This window comes from Bubalus bubalis, chromosome 15 (assembly GCF_019923935.1).
Source record: "Bubalus bubalis isolate 160015118507 breed Murrah chromosome 15, NDDB_SH_1, whole genome shotgun sequence".
Taxonomy (NCBI): Eukaryota; Metazoa; Chordata; class Mammalia; order Artiodactyla; family Bovidae; genus Bubalus; species Bubalus bubalis.
Window position 1 is genome coordinate 30,893,483 of NC_059171.1, and position 17,880 is coordinate 30,911,362.

Here is a 17,880-nt window from a genome sequence, read left to right on the forward strand (position 1 = left end):
ACACCCTCCTGCTCTCCACCCCCAGCAGAATGAACTGCAGTTACATATTTTCTATTTTTCTTATCCGTGTCTTCGAAATTTTATTTTTGTAGGTAGAAAGGTTCCTACAAGGTGATGGCACAATTGCCTTGTTACTCCCTCTGGCAAAATTGCCACAGCAGGGTGATGAGAAGACACTCTCAGTTCCATGTTTTTCATTTCACTCTTACCATCTCTAGTAGTTAAATGACAGGTTCAATGCTGCTTATTGTTGCTCATTTTTCTGCTACAAAAGTAGAGTAGTAGGAAGAGAAAAGAAAGTGAGGGAAAAAGTATCAAATCTTTGTCCATGTGGAGCCCCAAGAAAGGGCAAATTATTAAATTATTTTAGTATAATTTGAAGTCTTCCACAGAACCTGATTGCTTAAAACTTAGCTCTCTCTCAATCTGCTCCTGAATTTACTATATTTTAAATATAGGTTTTATTTGAATTCTATTCCAAACCAATGAAATTCAGAAGAAACTAGATATTTAATGAAACTTAAGTCAATTTCAGCTATTAATGGGTAATATTCATTGTGTATGCTGCTGCTGCTAAGTCGCTTCAGTAGTGTCCGACTCTGTGAGACCCCATAGATGGCAGCCCATCAGGCTCCACCGTCCCTGGGTTCTCCAGGCAAGAACACTGGAGTGGGTTGCCATTTCCTTCTCCAATGCGTGAAAGTGAAAAGTGAAAGAGAAGTCACTCAGTCCTATCCGACTCTTTGCGACCCCATGAATCGCAGCACGCCAGGCCTCCCTGTCCATCACCAACTCCCGGAGTTCACTCAGACTCACGTCCATTGAGTCAGTGATGCCACCCAGCCATCTCATCCTCTGTCATACCCTTCTCCTCCTGCCCCCATTCCCTCCCAGCATCAGGGTCTTTTCCAATGAGTCAACTCTTCGCATGAGGTGGCCAAAGTACTGGAGTTTCAGCTTTAACATCATTCCTTCCAAAGAAATCCCAGGGCTGATCTCCTTCAGAACAGACTGGTTGGATCGCCTTGCAGTCCAAGGGACTCTCAAGAGTCTTCTCCAACATCACAGTTCAAAAGCATCAATTCTTTGGTGCTCAGCTTTCTTCACAGTCCAACTCTCACATCCATACATGACCACTGGAAAAACCATAGCCTTGACTAGACGGACCTTTGTTGGCAAAGTAATATCTCTGCTTTTGAATATGCTATCTAGGTTGGTCATAACTTTCCTTCCAAGGAGTAAGCGTCTTTTAATTTCATGACGGCAGTCACCATCTGCAGTGATTTTGGAGCCCCCCAAAATAAAGTCTGATACTTTTTCCACTGTTTCCCCATCTATTTCCCATGAAGTGATAGGACCGGATACCATGATCTTCGTTTTCTGAATGCTGAGCTTTAAGCCAACTTTTTCACTCTCCACTTTCACTTTCATCAGGAGGCTTTTGAGTTCCTCTTCACTTTCTGCCATAAGGGTAGTGTCATCTGCATATCTGAGGTTATTGATAGTTCTCCCGGCAATCTTGATTCCAGTTTGTGCTTCATCCAGTCCAGCGTTTCTCATGATGTAGTCTGCATATAAGTTAAATAAGCAGGGTGACAATATACAGCCTTGATGTACTCCTTTTCCTATTTGGAACCAGAAAGGTCTATAACTATCCCCAAACCACACAGTTAAAAAGTAGAAGAGCCAGTTTCAAATGAAGCCATCTAAGAGAACTGGTCTAATCTCAGTACACACTGCTGCTTGATTTAAAAAAAAAAAAAAAAAAAAGCAAGTGCAAAAAAGTCAAGAATATAGTGTACCAACATATACAATGGGTGCAGGCGATATGAAGTAATTGAAAGAGCTGCCCAAAGGAGGAAAAGAGACCAAATCAAACCAAAGACATAGAAAACAAGGATTTTCCTTATTTTTTCTAGAAAGCCCCTCCTAAGTCAAGACATGCATGATGAAAATAAACAATGTTTATGGCAAATTCTTATCTCAATTCACCATTCTCTATATTTGAATAAGAATCAATAGGAAAAGTAATTAAATACAATATTTCAACACTGGGTAAACAACTGGAATATAACATACATTTTACATTCTAGATTTGGTTTATTAGTAAGCTTCAATCACAAGATTATGGTGATTTATGAAAATAAAACTATGATTATAATATTTCTATGTTCTTTTGAATTATTATTCTGGATTAATTTCTAAAAAATATGATATAAAGAGAATATTTAAGCTTTTAAATTAAATATTTCAAATAAAACATTTATATTTATTATACTAATAGAAAGCTTTTTAAATGGCTTTATAATTCACAATTAAGGTTTTAGCCTAATAACACAATGTAAAATAGGCATGCATATACGCTAACATGGGCTTCCTCTGTGTCTCAGCGGTAACGAATTCATCTACAATGCAGGAGATATAAGAGATGCCGGTTGGATCTCTGGGTCTGGAAGATCCCCTGAAGCAGGGCATGGCAACCCAACCACTCCAGTATTCTTGCCTGGAGAACTCCATGGACCGAAGAGCCTGGAGGGCTACAGTCCACAGGACCACAAAGAATTGGATATGACTGAAGCAAATTAGTATGCACGCAAACATACACTAACAGGCAGTTCAGTTCAGTTCAGTCGCTTAGTCATGTCCAACTCTTTGCAAGCCCATGGACTGCAGCACACCAGGCTGCCCTGTCCATCACCAACTCCCGGAGCTTGCTCAAACTCATGTTCATTGAGTCGGTGATGCCATCCAACCATCTCATCTTCTGTCGTTTCTGTTTCCTCCTGCCTTCAATCTTGCCCAACATCAGGGTCTTTTCCAATGAGTCAGTTCTTTGCATCAGGTAGCCAAAGTATTGGAGCTTCAGCTTCAGCATCAACACTTCCAAGGAATATTCAGAACTGATTACCTTTAGGATTGACTGGTTGGATCTCCTTGCAATCCAAGGGACCCTCAAGAGTCTTCTCCAACAACACAGTTCAAAAGCATCAATTTTTCAGCACTCAGGTTTTTTTATGTTCCAATTCTCACATCCATACATGACTACTGGAAAAAAAATAGCTTTGACTAGATGTATCTTTGTCAGCAAAGTAACATCTCTGCTTTTAATATGCTGTCTAGGTTGGTCATAACTTTTCTTCCAAGGAGCAAGTGATTTTTAATTTCATGGTTGCAGTCACCATCTGCAGTGATTTTGGAGCTCAAGAAATCAACAGGCAAACAGATGCATAAATACACAACCTTAAAATGCCAAAGAAAATGAGGTTATAATGAATCCATCTGTAAACTATTTCAAGTAAAATTATTTACTTTAATGATTTTAGTGGGATTAGGCAATACTGACATAATGCTCTTGTGCAAATTCATGATTACAGTTGACCCTTGAAGAACATGGGTTTGAATTAAGAAGGTTCACTTATATGTGGACTTTTTTTCAATAAATATATATATATATATATATATATATATATATATATATATATGACAGCATCACATGACCTATATTTGGTTAAATCCACAGAAGCAGAATTCAGCTAACCCATAGAGGTATGTGTGTGTGTCTGACTCTTTGCAACCCCACTGAATATAGCCCATCCCACTCCTCTGTCCATGGGATTTTCCAGGCAAGAATACTGAGGTGGATTGCCATTTCCTCTTCGAGGGGATCTTCCAGACACAGGTACAGAACTCATGTCTCCTGCATTGGCAAGCAGATTCTTTATCGGTGAGCTAAAAATAAAAACTTACATGCAAATTTCAACTGTGCTGGAGTCCATGTCCCTAACTCCCACATTGTTCAAGAGTCAGCTGAGTATTACATTAGTGTTGACAAACTGTACCACACATTGAAATATATCCACTTAACAATTGCAGACTTTTTATGTTTATCAAGAAGTTTGTTCTTATTTAAATTACTGAAATCTGATACCTTAATGATATTCTTCTTTTTTAATATTATTTTCTAAACTAAAGGAGTATTTGTATTTTTTATAACTCAAATGCATATTATTAGCAACAATGCTCTGAATGTATTTTTAGGCTTATTTAATACGTGTTACTTCTTTTTTTCTTTCTTTGGAAGGGATGGAATGGTATAGTCTATAACTATCTGGTGACATGAGATGGATGAAATGGAAAATTATGCAGATTACTATTGTATATTTTTGTTGATGACTGTTCTTTAACTTCCTGTAATAAAACGTCATGTCTAAAAACAAAGTGTTTTTTATATACATGTGACTGTGTCAATCAAAATTAGATTTTCATTTGATCAATTTTAAAAGTGAAGAATAAATAAAATATAAACCCTAAAAACCTCTGTCAGTGACATATGCTACATTTAAACAGTGATTTCATTTATTCAATTGATAATCTGAGTGTCAATCTTGTACAAGGCATTACTATAAGAAATATGTATCAGATTTTAATACAACCAAGTGGCTATGGAAAAAATGTATTGATCAAAAATTACAGGCAGTCAAAATGTAAATTTTTAGCTTGTATTGTTCATCCAAAATTTTGCCCCCTACTATTTATCTCAGTCACCCTTTTAAGATATCAGTTTCCATGTGGTTAGAAAATACAAACTAATTTTTATCGAGTTCAAAGCCAATTATAACTGGGAAGGTAAGTCCAAAGCCAAATGTAAACAAGTTTTGATACTCTGCTGTTCTGAATAATTTCTCTCTTGGCACAAGAAAAGAAAACTTGGCTGCACAATCAATCGTACCAAGGGTGAACAGGGGTATATAATACACCCACATTTACATGCAGGGCCCCAGGAACAACAAAACTTGTATTTTTCTAATCAGTTAATTTCAGCATCCACCCAAGTGTCAGTGAGCCAGTTAGTGAGGTGAAGCTGCACTTTAAATGATGTCCAAATGCTTTTTTATAGTGTGTTAACATTTGCATAAAATCAGCTTTTTTGTGCCTTATGTTTTAAATCAATTCAGCTTTGTGTGCTAATATTTTACTAGAGCCCTGAAGATAAAGAAGCATGCAGGTCAGCCATGTGTGCTGCTAAATCCCCAAAGGAAACCTTCACTAAAAACCAAAAGATTGACACCAGACAAGATTAGCAAAAGAATTAGTCATGCACAATCAACTGTGTTAACTGGGGAAAAAAAACATCTGCTTCTCTTGTCCTTCAGGAAAATGCTATCAGGGTAGAGTATTAATGCTTCCAGCATATATTATTACCTGCTTCTGAGTGTGCCATTGTTTTCTATGAAGATGGATTTGTTACAACCAGCTACCACAGCTACTTTAAATGCTCCTAATGAAGAAGGCAAGTAAAAGCTTCACTGCCTTGTGCTATTTAATTCCCAGACCTAGCTAGACCCAAAGATCTCCCCAAGGAATACAACAGTTAAGTACCTTTCTCAATCTGGAAATGAAGAGGATTGGGCTCTGTCTTCAAAAATGCTCTATAATGATTGAGTTTTCCAAACCAAACAACCAACAAACAAAAATATTGTTGATTAAAACAAAGGAAGAAAACCCTACCAAATAGCTAAAGATCATTAAAGCTCAATTTCTTGGAAAACTGGGGATTTGCACAGGTTTTTTTTTTTTTTTTAATATGTTAAATTTTAAAATCTCAAACTAAGAATTATAAATAAAATAGGAAGATTTTAAAATAAATATTCATTCAAATACCTCTTAAAGCATCTAGTAATATTTAAAATCTGGACTATTTGGGAGGATTATTTTATTGCTACTATCAACAAATAAACCAGAGAACAGAAAAGAAAGAAAATGCATAAAATACATAAAAAGATGCATATTATATATTTTAGCTTTTTTATGTTTAGTTCATCTTTTTTGTTTTTTAGATCCACATCAAGAAAATAAATCATTTTAGCAAAAGCTCTTTAGCCAATTAGGTGATTTCTTCTTGAGATATCATCTTTCTTTCTACCTGAAATCTATAGGGACATAGCAAATTGTGAGGTACACTGGATTCAGTAACTTCATTGACTGAGCGTATATATTATGCAGAAGCTCTGGTTGACACTGTATTGTTAATTAAGCCTTGTTCACAGGCCTATTTTAAAGATGAGGAAATAAGCTCAGAGAGGGTAATAAATTTATCCTCCATTACACAGCTAATAAACATGCAAATTTAGAAAAACTGTGTTAACACTGTGTGTTCAGCAAATAAAATCTCCCCCCACAGATGTCATCACTGGTAACCTATGACTATGTTACTTTACATGGCAAAAGATAATTAAAGTTGCAAATGCAATTAAGGTTGCTAATCAGCTGAGTTTGAAATGATAGATCACTCTAATTATCTCAGCAGGAGACACCTTGAAAATGCTTAAACTCACATATACACAACTATAAATACAGATGTATAAGTGTGTGAAAATAAAATAATGTATGTAAAAATATATATTTAAAATTATGTAAAGTACATCTGTATTTCAAAAAATATATTAACAAATATAAGGGTGGTAAAGAATCCACCTACCAATGCAGGAGACATAAGAGACATGTATCAGATATGGGTTTTCTCTCTTGTACCACTAAAATTTATCTGCTAAAAGGAAGTAAAGACTATTATTTAAAGTGGAAATTAAATGATATCAATCACATTTTCATATTTGTAACATTTGAATAGCTTTTCTTAAATTTAGAATAAAACCAATATTCTTACCACAACCTTAATGATCCCAATCCACAGACCTCTCAGTAACTTCAAGCCACAGTGTTCATTTTCCATTTCCTTAAATTTAATAAAGTTCCCTCTAACATTAGGACCTTTGTTCTAAACTATTCCCTTCATTCTAAACTATTCCTCAAGATCTTCCCAAGGCTGACTAAATGATGTCATTCAAACTAGTGAGACCTTCCTTATACCACTGGTAACTAAAAATTTTAAATTTTAGAACTACATAAGTTTGGTGACAAACTCAAAACATATTGGTTAATCCTCTATTACAAGGGCTTGTAAATCCAATCTTTTAAAACACTAAAAACGCTTGCATCTTACTTGAAAAATAAAAATCTAATCAAATCCTCGTACAAACTATAGTGTATTTGGCAATATATGTTTTGAGAAAGTGTCGTAAGCAGAAAAATAATGATCTTTAGTTCTACCCCCTTAATAATTTCATTTAAATTGAAAATTCTAGGTCGCTTGTGATAACAGACACAATGTGTTCAGACTATTTATATGGAAATAGCTGCCTTTCCTTTTCAACAGTGGTAAGAATGCAAACTATCACAAACCAAGTTCAACCAGATATCTTTAACAAAGAAAAAATAAAAATGCAAGTGCATAAATATCACTGGTAATAACTCAAATTAATTGTAATGGAACACAATACATAACTGAAGTATTAAAAGCTATATATGAGAATAATAGATTTTAATATAAGCCCAGACATCACTAAATTGATGATTATATGTCTGTATATATATTAAAATATGTCAATGTTATGATAATCCCAAGACAGAGTTTTACAACCAGAAATTCCAATTTCAAACTTTTCTCTACTTTTTATGATATAAATTAATATAACAAATTGAATTTGTGCCTTCATATTTTATCTACAAACAAAAATTTAGATGTTTTTTCTTTCAAAATGAGAAATGTATCATCTTGTAAATAATACAACTCTTTATCATTGTTGAGCTTTGACTCTTAATGGCTTTTTAAAAAGCTAATAGTATTTACAGTGTCAGTCACATATATCAGCATCATGTATCAAAAGATTACATTAGATTTATATAGGAAAAAGTATTTAGAGCACAAGCACAGTAGTCTAATTTATATCACTCTTTTATTGGCTATCTTAATTGCTTTGCTCTAGATTTCCAAAAGCATTAGACTGTATTAAGAATCAATCACTTGCTATTAAGTATTTAGTACTTTATCTTAATTACTGACACCTGTCTAAGTCACTCGATTTCTGATAACTACCATTATGAGAATGGTTTTGTTTACTGCTACTTCATGCCACCAATGCAGACATAGGATAACTCATATACTACTAAAGGAAACTCAATTATAATATGATGTTAGGAGTTTTATAATCTATTCAACTAATTTTACTTATATTTGAAAAATGAACACAAAGAAGGCAAAGGATCTAGTATGTATGAGAAACTCTATATGCTTCCAAAGTGTGTATATATATACACACACAAAAACTTACAGCTTTCTCTCACTCTGAAATCTTTCTTCTTTCTCTCATGTCCCAAATTCTTTTGCAATAACACAATCATGCCAACTAATTTTGCATATTTCTTCAGATAGTCTAATATCTATCACTCAGACTTACAGTGAATATATATGCATAGGGTGTTTATTTAGAGAGCTTATTTCACATTAGCTTTATCAAGGCACACAATGCATCTTTAGGGTTGCGACAAGTCTCTAAGCATTATTGCAACCCATCAACTTATTTGGTGGGAACAGGGAGCTGACTGTGGCTCAGATCATGAACTCCTTATTGCTAAATTCAGACTTAAATTGAAAAAAGTAAGCAAAAGCACTAGGCCATTCAGGTATGACCTAAATCAAATCCCTTACTATAACACAGTTGAAGTGACAAACAGATTCAAGGGATTAGGTCTGATAGACAGAGTGCCTGAAGAATGATGGATGGCTGTTTGTGACATTGTACAGGAGGCAGGGATCAAGACCACCCCCAAGAAGAAGAAATCCAAAAAGGCAAAATGGTTGTCTGAGGGGGCCTTACAAATAGCTGTGAAAAGAAGAGAAGCGAAAGGCAAAGGAGAAAAGGAAAGATATACCCATTTGAATGCAGAGTTCTAAAGAATAGCAAGGGGAGATAAGAAAGCCTTCCTCAGTGATCAATGCAAAGAAATAGAGGAAAACAATACAATGGGAAAGAATAGAGATCTCTTCAAGAAACTTAGAGATACCAAGGGAACATTTCATGTAAAGATGGGCACAATAAAGGACAGAAATGGTATGGACCTAACAGAAGCAGAAGATATTAAGAAGAGGAGGCAAGAATATATAGAAGAACTATACAAAAAAGATCTTCACAACCAAGAAAATCATGATGGTATAATCACTCACCTAGAACCATACATCCTGGAGTGTGAAGTCAAGAGGGCCTTAGGAAGCATCACTACACAAAAACCTAGGGGAGATGATGGAATCCCACTTGAGCTATTTCCAATCATAAAAGATGATGCTGTGAAAGTGCTGCACTTAATATGCCAGCAAATTTGGAAAACTCAGCAGTGGCCAGAGGACTAGAAAAGGTCAGTTTTCATTCCAATCCCAAAGAAAGGCAATGCCAAAAACTGTTCAAACTTCAACACAATTGCCCTCATCTCACACGCTAGCAAGGTTTCAACAATACATGAAGTGTGAACTTCCAGATGTTCAAGATGGATTTAGAAAAGGCAGAGGAACCAGAGATCAAATTGCAAACGTTGGTTGGATCATCCAAAAAGCAAGAGAGTTCCAGAAAAACATCTATTTCTGCTGTATTGACTATGCCAAAGTCTTTGACTGTGTGGATCACAACAAACTGGAAAATTCTTAAAGACATGGGAATACCAGATCACCTGACCTGCTTCTTGAGAAATCTGTATGCAGGTCAGGAAGCAACAGTTATAACTGGACGTGGAACAACAGACTGGTTCCACATAGGGAAAGGAGTAGGTCAAGGCTGTATATTGTCACCATGCTTATTTAACTTGTATGCACAGTACATCATGAGAAAAGCTGGACTGGAAGAAACACAAGCTGGAATCAAGATTCCTGGGAGAAAAATCAATAACCTCAAATATGCAGATGACACCATCCTTACGGCAGAAAGCAAGGAAGAACTAAAGAGCCTCTTGATTAAAATGAAACAGGAGAGTGAAAAAGTTGGCTTAAAGCTCAACATTCAGAAAACTAAAATCATTGCATCTGGTCCCATCACTTTATGGCAAATAGATGGGGAAACTGGAAACCATGACAGATTTTATTTTTTTGGACTCCAAAACTACTCCAGATTGTGACTATAGTCATGAAATTAAAAGACATTTGCTCCTTGGAAGAAAAGCTATGACCAATCTAGACAGCATATTAAAAAGCAGAGACATTACTTTGCCAACAAAGGTCCATCTTGTCAAAGCTATGTTTTTTCCAGTAGTCCTATATGGATGTGAGTGTTGGACTATAAAGAAAGCTGAGCACCGAAGAATTGATGCTTTTGAACTGTGGTGTTGGAGAAGACTCTTGAGAGTCCCTTGGACAGCAAGGAGATCCAACCAGTCCATCATAAAGGAAATCAGTCCTGAATATTCTTTGGAAAGACTGATGCTGAAGCTTGAACTCCAATACTTTGGCCACCTGATGCAAATAACTCACTCTTTTGAAAAAACCCTTATCCTGGGAAAGATTGAAGGCAGGAGGAGAAGGTAACAACACAGGATGAGATGATTGGATGGCATCATTGACTCAATGTACATGAGTTTGAGTAAACTCCAGGAGTTGGTGATGGACAGGGAGGCTTGGCATGCTGCATTTCACGGGGTCACAAAGAATTGGACTTGACTGAGCGACTGAACTGAACTGAACTGATGAATTAAATGCCAGCAAAATTATTAGCCTAGGAATACACAAGTACATGCTGTAATGGTAACTGCAACATTCATTACTGCTCTGTTGAGTGAAATGTCCAACTTCTCTTTACTGTTTTCCCTCTATTCCTAGAGAACAGAAACAAGAAGAGAATCTGACTAGTGACATTAGATTCTGAAAATGTTATAATTGTGAGTTTTCAGTTTGTTTTTTTTTTTAATTTTCATATACCCAATACTTGAGAGCTTTAAGAAGCTGACAACTCAGAAATGCCAACAAAGAACAGATAAAAAGCTCCAACCAGAGGCCTGCACATTCTAGCCAAAAGGGGTAGCCTAGAATGAGTAATGTTTTAGATTATAATCACTCCACTAGAACCAAATCCATGCACACACGCACACAAACTATGGCCCCTCTGCAACCCATGCAGGTAAAGGACAAATGGGGATCCTAGACATAATCCTTCCTGAGACGGCAATAAGGAGTCCTAGAGCTCCTTCCTTAGGTTGGTATTAAAAAAGGATGAGTAGACAACTGGGAATTTCACTCAACAGAGCAGTAATGAATGTCACAATCATCCAAATTTCAGAGGAATCCATGTGGTAAACCTGGTCATGACTGCCACCTAATAGCAACAAGATACCCTTCCTCCTCCCCACTAGGAGTGTCAGAAAAGAACTTCTGAACAGTTGGCTCTTTCTCCACAACATAGCTATAATAAGGCAATGACCCCTGTGGTGTCACTAAAGACCCTATGTGAAGCAGTAACAAAGTACTTCTAGCATTCCAACAAGGGAGGTATTCGAGGTTATCTGTGGAGTCTAATAGGGAACCATACTACAGTGTTCAACAGTAATAAGGAGTTCCTACAAATGGGTATTGATGGAGGTCAAGTGAGGAAACGACTTCTAACCTAACTGGCAGTAATGACGTGCTACACCCCTTCGCAACAGATTGGTGACAGAGAAGGTGTTATGATCTCAATGTTAATGCCCCCACAAAATGTATAGTTGAAAGCTAATTCTCAAGAGTATGGTATTGGAGAGTCAGGCCTTTGGGAAGTGATTATGTCTTAAGGACAGAGCCCTCATAAATAGGATTAATATCTTTATATAAGAAGCCCCAGAGGGCTTGCTCACCCCTTCTACCATGTGAGAACACAGCAATAAATTGGCAGAATGCAAACTGTAAGAGACTTTCTTCATAGCTCAGTTGGTAAATAATCCACCTGAAATGCAGGGGACCCTGGTTCTATTTCTAGGTTGTGAAGATCTGCCGGAAAAGGGATAGGCTACCCATTCCACTATTCTTGGGCTTCCCTTGTGGTTCAGTTGGCAAAGAATCTGTCTTCAACATGGGTTAGATTCCTGGGTTGGGAAAATCCCCTAAAGAAGGGAACAGCTACCCACACCAGTAATGTAGTCTGGAGAATTTCATGGACTCTATAGTCCATGGGGTGGCAAAGAGTCAGACATGACTGAGTGACTTTCACTTTCACTTTTACTTTCAACCTGTATGAGGCCTTTTACCAGAACCTGAACATAATGTGAAGTCAAGTAGGCCTTAGGAAGCATCACTACAAACAAAGCTAGTGGAGGTGATGGAAACGCTGGGCTGGAAGAAGCACAAGCTGGAATCAAGATTCCCGGGAGAAATATCAATAACCTCAGATATGCAGATGACACCACCCTTATGGCAGAAAGCAAAGAAGAACTAAAGAGCCTCTTGATGGAAATGAAAGAGGAGAGTGAAAAAGTTGGCTTAAAGCTCAACATTCAGAAAACCAAGATCATGGTATCCGGTCCCATCACTTCATGGGAAATAGATGGGAAACAGTGGAAACAGTGTCAGACTTTTTTTGGGGGGGCTCCAAAATCACTGCAGATGGTGACTGCAGCCATGAAATTAAAAGATGCTTACTCCTTGGAAGGAAAGTTATGACCAACCTAGACAGCATATTCAAAAGCAGAGATATTACTTTGCCAACAAAGTTCCATCTAGTCAAAGCTATGGTTTTTCCTGTGGTCATGTATGGATGTGAGAGTTGGACTGTGAAGAAAGCTGAGCGCCGAAGAATTGATACTTTTGAACTGTGGTGTTGGATAAGACTCTTGAGAGTCCCTTGGACTGCAAGGAGGTTCAACCAATCCATCCTAAAGGAAATCAGTCCTGAATGTTCATTGGAAGGACTGATGCTAAAGCTGAAACTCCAATAGTTTGGCCACCTGATGTAAAGAGCTAACTCATTTGAAAAGACCCTGATGCTGGGAAAGATTGAGGGTGAGAGGAGAAGGGGATGACAGAGGATGAGATGGTTGGATGGCATTACCAACTCAATGGACATGAGTTTGGGTAAACTCTGGGAGTTGATGATGGACAGGGAGGCCTGGCATACTATGGTCCATGGAGTCGCAAAGAGTTGGACATGACTGAGCAACTGAGTTGAACTGAACCAAACTGAACATGCTGGTATCCTGATCTTGTATTCCCAACCTTCAGAAATGTGAGCAATACATTTCTACTGTTTAAAGTACTCTGCCTGTGTTATTTTTTGGGGCCTAAGACAGAAAGTTGGTAGTGCTATAACATATAGCTAAAAATACAGAAGTAGTTTTGGAATACACAGAAGTTGAAAGAGTTCTTGTGTACATGATAGAAAATGTTCTACATTGCCATAAGCAAATTATTAAAAGAAATCCTAGTGAGAAATTAGGGGAAGTAGAGTTATGGAGAAAGCCTCAGTCTTCTTAGAATATAAAAATGGTTGTGAACAGAATATGTTGAGAGAAATATGGACAGTAAACACCATTTTGAGGAGGTCTCAAAGAATTGAGGAGCATATTATTGGAAACTAGAGAAAAGGAGATATCTGCTAAAAGTGACAAAGAGGTTGGCTGACTTAGGTTCCTATCCTAGTGTTTTGTGAAAGGTCAAAACTTGTGAGTGGTAAAGTTTGATATTTCACTGAGGGAATTTCTCACAAAGTGTCAATAGAGTGGTCTAGTTTCTCATGAATGCTTATAGTAAAGTGCAAGAAGAAAGAAATGACTTAAAGATGAAATTTAATTTTTAAAAAAGCAGAATTAAAAATTTTGGATGTCCTGTTGTGCATCTGAGTGGATTACTGGTACTTTCATGGCTGGAGCAGGTCTGGCAATAGCAACTACCAGCTCTGTGAGTGTCCACACAGATGCTGGGCTGCAGCCTGGGCTGACACAGTAGCTCCTAAAGGCCACCACAGGTGCACAGCTATGGCAGTTCCAGTGTCTGACCTCAGTGGTTCTCTACAAATGAATCTTTGCTACCATCTTTATGAGTACATCTCCTGAAAGACACTCTGGCCGAGTCTCTAAGTTCCCATGGCTGAGGTCCTGGACAAAGGCAATGTCAGAAATACTGTACTTTGTGAGCCTGCACATATGATAGGTAACACCACAAAGTGCACTTCCCAGTGGATAGCTCCTGCAAAGGAATACTCAGTGGCTCCTCTCCTAGTGTGAGCACTTCAGTCCTGCCTACCTCACACTACAGTTCAGAAATAGATTTGAGGGCATTGACTCCAACAACTGCTTTGATAGCACAGACCATGTTTTGACAGGGTAGTGACAACCACAGAACAAAGAAGAGGCCCAACTCAACTATCAATGCAGATTCCGGTTGCCGCAACAACAGTCCCATTCCCATCAAGGGGATAATGGTCCACACACACTGAGAAAGGATGTGGCAGGCATCTATACTAAAAACAAACCTCTTATCAAAAATACTAGACTCACAAAGGCTATACAGGGACACTCCTACATAGGGACCACAGTAGATAAATACTTCTATTAAACTCATAGAGTCAGAGAGAGATAGTAAACTGAAGAAACAGAAGAACCATTCACAATTACATTAAGAGAATTTCCCTGAAAGAACAAACAATGAAACAAGTATCTTCAGTCTATCAGATCCCAAGTTCAAAAAGGAGGTAATGAAATTACTGAAGGAATTAAGAAAACCTATAGACAGAAATGGAGATTACTGTAAAAAGAACTAGAAAAAATAAAGAGGATCCAATTAAAATTAGAAAACTCATTTGTCAAGAAAAAAGCTAAGCTAAAGTAAATCAACACCAAAATTCAAAATCTTGAAAAATGAAAAAAAAAAAAAGATATTGAAGATAGAATAATGGAAATTACATAATCAGAATGGCAGACAGAAAGACAAATTTAAAAATATGAAAGCAATACATGACACTTTGGGGACTGTGACATAGAAGTGTCACAATCTATGCATAACAGGGACCGCCAAAGGGGAAAAATTGAAAAAGGGGATTGAAGAAATGTTTGAAGAAATTGTGGCTGAAGATTTCCCAAGCCTAAAGAAGGAAACAGATATACAGGTACAGGAAGCACAGAGAGTCCCAAACAACATAAACTCAAACATACTTACATCAAGACATATTACTATTAAAATGGTAAAAATTAAAGACCAAAAGAGGATTCTAAAGACAGCAAGAGAAAAAGAGTTAATTACAAAGTAACCCCTATAAGGCTATAGAAAAGGTGCAGGACAAAAGTGAGTGGCAAGATCTAATCAAAGTCCTGGAAGTGAAACATCTGCAACCTAGGATAGTCCACCCAGCAAGATTATCATTTGGAATAAAAGAAGAGATAATTTCTCAGACAAGCAAAAACTAAAAGAATACAGCAAAACTAAGCCTAACCTTTTAAAAGACATATTGAAAGGACTTCTCCAAATAGAAAAGAAGCAAGAACTCACAGGAAAGGAAAAAATTGCAATTGGAAGGGATATCTTTTAAATAAGCTAGTAACAGATTTTTTTTTAAAAATCTTAAAAATAATTTTGTGAAAGCAATAGTAATTATGATGAACTGCAAAAGGAAAAACAAAAAGATGTAGTAAAGGACATGAAAATCATAAAGTGGGCAAGGAAAATAAAGAAATGTAAATTTTCCTTTTTCTGGAATGAGTTTAAGCCTTATGACTACCCATCTAAAGCAATTAGATATAGTAATGGGTTAACATAATTGAAAGACAGGATAACTATAAAGTAAAAATAATAATAATAATAATTATACAATAGATTCACAAAAACCAAAAAGAAGAGAAGCTTAATACAATTAAAACCATCAAATCACAAAAGGAAAAATTAAAAGGGAACAAAGAAGAAATACAAAAATCCACTGGAAAATAAAGTTTAAAATGGCAATAAATACATATCTATCAATGATTATCCTAAATGTGATGTGTGATCACTGACCTAGAGCCAGACATCCTGGAATGTGAAGTCAAGTGGGCCTTAGAAAGCATCACTACGAACAGAGCTAGTGGAGGAGATGGAATTCCAGTTGAGCTATTCCAAACCCTGAAAGATGATGCTGTGAAAGTGCTGCACTCAATATGCCAGCAAATTTGGAAAACTCAGCAGTGGCCACAGGACTGGAAAGGTCAGTTTTCATTCCAATCCCAAAGAAACGCAATGCCAAAGAATGCCAAAGAATGCTCAAAACTGTACAATTGTACTCATCTCACAAACTAGTAAAGTAATGCTCAAAATTCTCCAAGCCAGGCTTCAGCAATATGTGAACCGTGAACTTCCTGATATTCAAGCTGGTTTTTGAAAAGGCAGAGGAACCAGAGATCAAATTGCCAACATTCGCTGGATCATGGAAAAAGCAAGAGAGTTCCAGAAAAACATCTATTTCTGCTTTATTGACTATGCCAAAGCCTTTGACTGTGTGGATCACAGTACACTGTGGAAAATTCTGAAAGAGATAGGAATACCAGACTACCTGATCTGCCTCTTGAGAAATTTGTATGCAGGCCAGGAAGCAGCAGTTAGAACTGGACATGGAACAACAGACTGGTTCCAAATAGGAAAAGGAGTTTGTCAAGGCTGTATATTGTCACCCTGCTTATTTAACTTATATGCAGAGTACATCATGAGAAACGCTGGACTGGAAGAAACAAAAGCTGGAATCAAGATTGCTGGGAGAAATATAAATAACCTGAGATATGCAGATGACACCACCCTTATGGCAGAAAGTGAAGAGGAACTAAAAAGCCTCTTGATGAAAGTGAAAGTGGAGACTGAAAAAGTTGGCTTAAAGCTCAACATTCAGAAAACAAAGATCATGGCATCCGGTCCCATCACTTCATGGGAAATAGATGGGGAAACAGTGGAAACAGTGTCAGATTTTATTTTTCTGGGCTCCAAAATCACTACAGATGGTGACTGCAGCCATGAAATTAAAAGATGCTTACTCCTCTGAAGGAAAGTTATGACCAACTTAGATAGCATATTCAAAAGCAGACATATTACTTGGCCAACAAAGGTTCGTCTAGTCAAGGCTATGGTTTTTCCAATGGTCATGTATGGATGTGAGAGTTGGACTGTGAAGAAGGCTGAGCATCGAAGAATTGATGCTTTTGAAGTGTGGTGTTGGAGAAGACTCTTGAGAGTCCCTTGGACTGCAAGGAGATCCAACCAGTCCATTCTAAAGGAGATCAGCCCTGGGATTTCTTTGGAAGGAATGATGCTAAAGCTGAAACTCCAGTACTTTGGCCACCTCATGCGAAGGGTTGACTCATTGGAAAAGACTCTGATACTAGGAGGGATTGGGGGCAAGAGGAGAAGGGGTTGACAGAGGATGAGATGGCTGGATGGCATCACTGACTCGATGGACATGAGTCTGAGTGAACTCCGGGAGTTGGTGATGGACAGGGAGGCCTGCGTGCTGCGATTCATGGGGTCACAAAGAGTCGGACACGACTGAGTGACTGATCTGATCTGATCTGAATGGACCAAATGCTCCAGCTGAAAAACACAGAGTGGCACTTGGGAAAACAAAAGAGAGGTTACAATATGGCATCTACAAGAAACCCACATTAAGGCAAAGGACACACACAGACTGAAAGTGAGGGGACAGAAAAAAGATATTTCATGTAAGCAGAAATGACAAAAAAGTGGGGGTAGCAATATTCAAATCAGACAAAACACTTTAAAACAAAGGCCATAAAGAAAGGTAAAGAAATACATTATAAAATGACAAAAGAATCAAAACACAAAGCAGATATTACATTCATTAACATATTTACAACCAATATAGGAACAGATAAATACATAAAACAAAGACTGAGACATAAAGGGAGAAACTGACAGGAATACACAACCCACTTACATCAATGGATAGATATTTCAAACAGAACATCAATAAGGCAATAAAGATCTTTGCAGTTGAACTTAGTTGATATTTTCAGGAAATTGTATTCCAAAAAAATGAGAATACATATTCCTTTCAAGTACATATGGAA

The 17,880-nt window shown here is 37.2% G+C and overlaps 1 protein-coding gene across 2 annotated transcripts in view; it reads right to left on the minus strand.

Moving 5' to 3' along the window:
- The window catches only part of CSMD3 (CUB and Sushi multiple domains 3), a 1,458,322-nt gene that overhangs the window by 1,058,273 nt on the left and 382,169 nt on the right, over positions 1–17,880 (minus strand). The window lies entirely within an intron of this gene.